The following is a 6,780-nucleotide window of genomic DNA, read 5'->3' on the forward strand; positions in this document are numbered from 1 at the left end:
GTGAATTTGTTAGTGCTCAAATCACCGGTTGAAAAGACTCTTTTAAACATAGAGGTCAGAGCAGAAGGAATTCTATCACTTGCTAACCCAGATCTGATGGCCCCCAGCATTTGACCAAATGCTTTCTATCTGCAGGTTGTATAAGGAAGCAAAATGATGGGTTTGGGAGACACCGCATCAAGGAGAGAGAGAAACAGTTGAATTGAGACCAGTCCTAAGAATCAACCCAGCATTCTCTGGACCAGTGAAAGAGGTACTTGTAAAAATGAAAACAAAGACAAGAAGCATTCTCAATTTCCCTACAATCATCCTTGCCTGTCTCCTACACAAATATATATTTCCATGTGGCAGAAATACACTTATTTTCTTCCTCATCAGTTATCAGCAGTGGCTGGAGAAATAATGGATACAAGTGTAAAAACCAATATGTAATAAATGTTCCAACTCTTTCAAAACAGGCATGGGATGGGTTCAATAAAAAAACATTTAAAATATGTGCTTTTGACAAACAAACAAAACCTCGATTCCTCGGGGCTTTTTTAATTTGGTGTTCAGATGGCATAAAACTACCCCGGTACAGGCGTTAGGAACCCTCAATGCAAACACAGGTCAAAACAGCGACGGCACCACCTGCCTCAAAATGTGAGCAGAAAGCACAGAAAAGGCTTCTGATGGGAAAGGAATGCCTACAGAGCGAGTCTTCAGAACGTCAGCACCAGCAGAGGTGGATCCGCATGGAACAAATTCACACCAGCCCCCGTCTCTCTCCAGGACACGTCTGTGTTCCCAGAGACCCGCATCTCCCTCATCTTGATTGAGGAGAACACTTTTGTTTTGGGGAGCCCCGGGATGCTAACACAACCGGCGGGGAAGCTTGGCGCGGCATGTCCGCAGCTACAGAAAGGCCAGAGCAGCCTGCAGAGGAGAGGGGTCTGCAGGAGGGTGGGGAGGGCCGCAGTCTGGGCGATGGGAATTTCCTCCCCCCGGGGAAGGGCGAGGGGCACCGGGCTCAGATGTCCCTCGGCCCTCCTGTGTGAAAACCCCAGGACACGAACCATTTTGGGCCGGGACTTTCTGTTTTTAAAAATCTCTTTGGCCCCCAGACCGTTATGAACAGAAGAATGCTGAAGTCTGCAACTCCAGGGCAATCACCGTGTCAGTTCGGAGCCGAGATGTTTCCCGAAAGAACACCTGGGTGATGTAAATCACCCCAGGGGTAAACACTTCAGGCCTGGATGCAGGCTGGGCGGGGTGCACCCTCCCACCAGCCGGGTCCATAAACCAGGCTCTGGCCAGCCCTGCAAACACTCCTTTCACCGACAAAGACCCCCCTCCCGGCCTGGGAGCAGATGCCTGCCGGGGCCTGGGAGCAGATGCCTGCCGGAGGTCGCTCAGATAACGGCCAGGGGGGCTCCCACCATCCCTGCTGGCCAACTTACTCTGCGCTGCTCTGGGGGAGAGGAGCTGTCGGAGGTTTCTGTCCTTATGGATGGCTTTACCATACCTACAGGTGGGAGTCGGGGCTACCGGCTTCAAGCTGGATATTTGTAAAGGGCGGCATGCAAAGATGAACCCTAAAAAAGGGTGGTTTATGCTTTAATATCATGATAGTAAAATCATAACAGGAGCAATGGCAGTAATCTAAAGAGCTATATGAAATAACCTCTGAGACAGTAGAATCAAAGCGGCATTTCCTCTTTTAAAACAGAGTGAATTAAGATATTAAACTCTCTTCCCCCTCACTGTGTTAAATTCCTTGACTTTTAATGGATGACCATTCGGTTGGTACACTCCACTGTTAAAAAATCGTTCAGTGGGGGCAAGTAGATGGCAGATGGCAAAATATATTCCCGCAAAAATCAGTAAGTTGAGAATTTCTTTACGCTCTGATGCTCTAAGTTAAGAAAAAGTTCTCTCCTAATTATCAGACTAGAAGGAGTCTTTTAAATGACATCGCCTGTCTTTAGCCAGACAGACGTGAGGATGAGCAACATAAACATTTTAAAAGCAGCCTTCAGCACAGGCTTTTTATGGCTCTATCGCTTTCCACTTGCAGCATGAATTAGAGAAACACAGAGAATTCGAGAGGAGTTCTTCTGCCTCCAGGATCAACCTTGCACCAAAGAAAAATAACCCAGAGAAATTATTCTGCTGCCCGAAACGAAGGCAGGATCAAATGGTAGCTGATCAGAGCAAATGTTTAAATTGGATAAGTCAAATCGAACGTTATTAAATAAAGCTTGTTTAATGTGTCTCGGACAGAAAACGTCTTTTGAAGAGTGTGGTAAACCTGATATCAGGAATCTGACCGAGTGCACGTCTTAGGGCTCGACCGGCTTGCACCAGAACCCGTGTTCTTACGACAGAAAATGTGATATTCTCCCCTTGTGAAGTATTTTCTTTTCCTGTGTATTAAATGAAAGCAGAAAGGTTTTTAGGTAGTTCTTGAAAACTGTTAATGCGAGATAATAAATAGGAGACAACCGACCCACGTTTTAATGTTTATTCGTCAGGCTCGGCTCCGCTGGGCCAGCCGGGGGATACCGGGACGACGTGCAGTGCTGGGAACGCCGGCGAGTGGGGTGGCTTTCCCACCACGGCGCAGCGGGGTCGCAGCTGACCCGTGCTCTCAGCAAACTGAAAACCACTCTCTAATGAGTTTTACAATATTTACATTTTCAATTTTATTTATAGGACGCCAGATGTCTACATTCAAAAGAAAAAAAAAATCATTTGGAATATAAGATCCCACCCCTTCCGCACACCCGGTGGCGTCTCAGGCATTCGTGTGTTCCCACTGCCAGGCGTGTGTGTGTGTGTGCGTGTGTGTGTGTGTGTGTGTGTGTGTGTGTGCGTGTGTGTGTGTGTGTGTGTGCCCGCCACCTGGGAGCTGGGGTTGGGGGGGTCTCTCGGGGGGTCAGGGAGGTGGTGATGGGACCTGTGCCCCCACTCTCTGCAGGACCAGGAGCCTGTCTTTATTTCTGGGCTGCATTTTCTCCTGTGAAAAGGCTGGGGCGCACCCCAGCACTGAGACTCTTCGCACCATTTAAGGGTCACCGGGTCCTCCTAAAGCCCTCCCAGGGACCCCTGAGAAGCAGCTCGGAGCAGACCTGAGAACCTGGCTGCACTCGGGTCCTGGAATCGCTAAGGGCTTTTCTTCCTTCACCCCTCAATGTGGTCTCAGAGGGGCTTCCCTGGTGGCGCAGTGCTTAAAATTCTGTGCTTTCACTGCAGGGGAAGCGGGTTTGATCCCTTGTCGGCGAACTAAGATCCCACATGCCATGTGGCACACATAAATAAAATAACAATAATAGTAAGAGAATAAGCTAGAAAAAAAGTGGGCTTAGAACATCCAGCCCACAGCAGGGGGATTGAAAGGGGCTTTGAAAATACGAGTCGGGAATTTTATTCCTTTGTTTTTGCTATCAACTGACTCAGCACCCAGACCCAGTGACCAACAGCCCCGCTCTGATTTAGCTCCTGCATTTCAGCCATGTCTTGTCTCCAAGTGGCGCAAGCTCTGCAGATTCCCCTCCTAAGACCTCATCTGCCCCAGGCCCTTGCTAGGAAATTGTCTCCCCTTTCCCAACACAGACAATGGGCAGTGTGCCTTCCAGCCCGTGCCCGCTTCAATACCCAGCTTGGTTCCTTCCTGCTCCGGTGGAGCAGTGCCGGCCAGTGGTGCGGGCAGCAAGTGTCCACATCCCGCGAGTGACCGGGGAAGCACCAGGGGGGACGGGGACAGACCCATGGCCCCTGCAGGTTCCGGGGGGCCTCCCCACGTCACCTCCGTCACTCTTGGGCAGGCATCGCTGCCCCGCTTCTTAGCAGGCGCTTCAAACCACCGTGCACCCTGCATCCCAATGGGACTGCACTGAACCTCCCCGGTCCTTGTCCGGCTTGGACAGAGGGTCCAGCAGTACATGCCTTAGGAGGGAGGTTCTCAGTGTGGCCTGGAAGCCCGGGTGGGGCAGGCAAGGCTGCCTGTGTTCTCACATGTCCCGAGGAGGGGGATTCCAGGCACTCGCTGCTTTAGCAAAGCCTCCCAAGCTGCTGCTGCTTCGGGGACCCAGTAGGAGCAACTCCTCAGGAGCCTGGTTCCCATTCCCTTCAAGGCTGCAGCAACCTTACACCTCCAGCATCAAAGCCTGGACCAAAGGCCAGGAAGGAGGCGGTATCGGTATCGCAGGACCGGCTGTGTGACCGGCCTGGGACACAGGAGGAGAGAGGAGAATGGTGGGGGAGGGGGGACAGATGGACAGGAGGAGAAAGCTGTGGAGGCCTGCCAGGCATCCGCTGAGAACAGAAGATAGTGGGGTGGGCAGGAGGTGGAGATGAGAGAGGCCGGGGGAAGGGGAGGTGGGGGCAGGCGGCAGGGGTCTCGCATCTTTCTCCCCTTCACCATTTGGCTCACGTCTGCCCCAGAGACTCTGTCTCCTGCTGTTCCCACCTCTACCTCCCAAACCCCGCCCGGCGGGTCCCAGCCCTGCCTGCCCCTTCTGGTCCCCGAGAGCTCTGATGGTACAGATGCCCGACTTCACCCCAGAGACTCAGAGGGGGTTGTGCCGGGCGTGGAATCCGGCTTCAGCATGTTCTACCTGCTCACAGGTGGTCAGGTGGATGCTCAGGGACTGAGACCCCTGATCTGAGCCTGTTTATACACTCTAACTTCCTTCATGAGCTTGCACTTGGCATGCTGGGGACTTCAGAGGTTTGTCTGTCCTTAGTCTGCACCCCCATTGGGTGAAAACCTGCAGTGGTCCAGCGGCCACCTCGTCTATACAGAAGCATCACCTCCATCGGTCAGACACTTGGGTTGAGGCCTGGTGAGGCAGACGCACTGGGTGCTCTGAGTCTGCTTGGTCCCCTGAGGTGGTCGGCCTGAAGGACCGTGAAGGGGCCCCTCCCTCATTAACCTGTGTGCCCCACCCCCACCCCTCGGCCTCTTTGTCCACCCCCACCCCACTGCAAAACCAAGAGAACGAACTGGACAGTCCTGAACAGTTTCTGAGAAGCTGAGACCCTGACTTGCACAAGAATCCCTGGCCTCAGCATGCAGCTCTCTCTTTCTTGGTAAACGCATTGAGAAAATAGAATACAAAAATGTCTTCCGAAAGCAGTTCTGACAAAACTTCTAAAACTTTGAAACATACATTCCAGTTATTTGTTTGAAGTAATTTTGATGTCTCACTGCTCCTCACTGCCTTGTAAATTGCAACCCATCACTGACTCAATGGACGTGAATTTGAGCAAACTTGGGGAGATAGTGATGGACAGGGGAGTCTGGTGTGTTGCAGTCCATGGGGATGCAAAGAATCAGACATGGCTTAGCGACTGAACAACAACGACCATTAATGAACGTTAACACAGAACATCTAGCAAGTCAGGCACTGTTTGGGGAACCTCACGTGGCTTCATTCAGTTCTCCGTGGCAATGACCCTGTCATGCAGGCATCAATTTTGTGTCCATTTTACAGATGGGGTAAGTGAGGCACAGAGGTCAGATGTGAACCCAGGTGGTCTGGCTCCACAGGTGGGCAGGGCTGGGGAGCCAGGCAGGCAATACCGAGTTTTGCACAACAGAACTCTGTTATTTAGGAGAATTTCTGAGACGCAGTCCCAGCCAGCCCTGCTGCTCTCTGTGAGTCTGAGTCACTTCTGCTCTCTCAGGCCCAGTTTTCTCTTCCATAAAGCAGGAGCGGTCCTATGGGTGTGCTGCCTCCAGCCCCTTCTACCACCAAAAGTAAGACACCAATCCCCTCCTCATTCCTTTCCAGGGCCTGACCCCTGTGCTTCTGGTTTGTGATAAACTGGGCTCTGTTCTCAAGGAAGAGAAGAATGTTTTCTGGAAATACCAAGCCAGTCTTTGCTGGGACAAACCTTGTGGCTGAGACACAAGGAAAGTGGGGCAGGCTTGGACACGCAGCAGGACCCCTGGCTGGCTCAGGGACTCTCAGACATTCTGACTCTGGGACAGGGAGGACTCTGAGCTCTGGTTTCTCTACGAGATGGCAGGCGGACACGTTCTGGTTCCTGTAGAGCCAGCAGCCCTGGAGTCCAGGGGCTGGGTCCCACCTCTCTGCGGATCCAAAGGAGGAACCACCCCCTCACACCCTCTGGGTCCCATCAATCGGGAAATCTTAGCTCTGGGAGGATTATACGAGGCAACACTCCACATTCATGAAAGACCAGCCCAGAGCCTTCCATAGCCTTCCAAAGTCATCACAACAAAAAGCAAACAGCACGGGCGGGGCTCCCGTCTATAAACATCTTCTCACACCAACCAGAGGAGAGAGGCACCACTGTGAACCCATTTTTCAGACGCAGATACCGAGGCACAGACCGGTTATGAAATTTAACTAAGGTCACACTTGGAGCTGATCTCTGAACCCAGATGGTCAGCCTGAAGGGCTGTTAACCATCAGCTTCCCCAGTTTCTCCAGGGACCCAAGAGGTGGGGGTTGTTATTATTATCGGGTTTTGGTCAAAAATAATTTTTTCTTAGACAGCCAGCACAGTTATAGAGTGTCATCACCGGAAAGCAACGCTGATGCAGCCCACTCACAATATTCACACACAAGAGGGATGTGAGAGGCACACACACCATGTCAGCCGAGTCATCCCCTTAGCTCTCCGCCTCTGACCCTCACCTCCTTCCTGCCTCTTACTCAACACCGCCTGACATCATGTCTTGAGTTTGCACTCACCCAGAAAATGTAAGCTCCTTAACGTCAATGATTTTTGTCTATTGAGTTTGACATCATATCCTCAGCACCTAGA

This window comes from Muntiacus reevesi, chromosome 2, assembly GCF_963930625.1.
Source record: "Muntiacus reevesi chromosome 2, mMunRee1.1, whole genome shotgun sequence".
Classification (NCBI taxonomy): domain Eukaryota; kingdom Metazoa; phylum Chordata; class Mammalia; order Artiodactyla; family Cervidae; genus Muntiacus; species Muntiacus reevesi.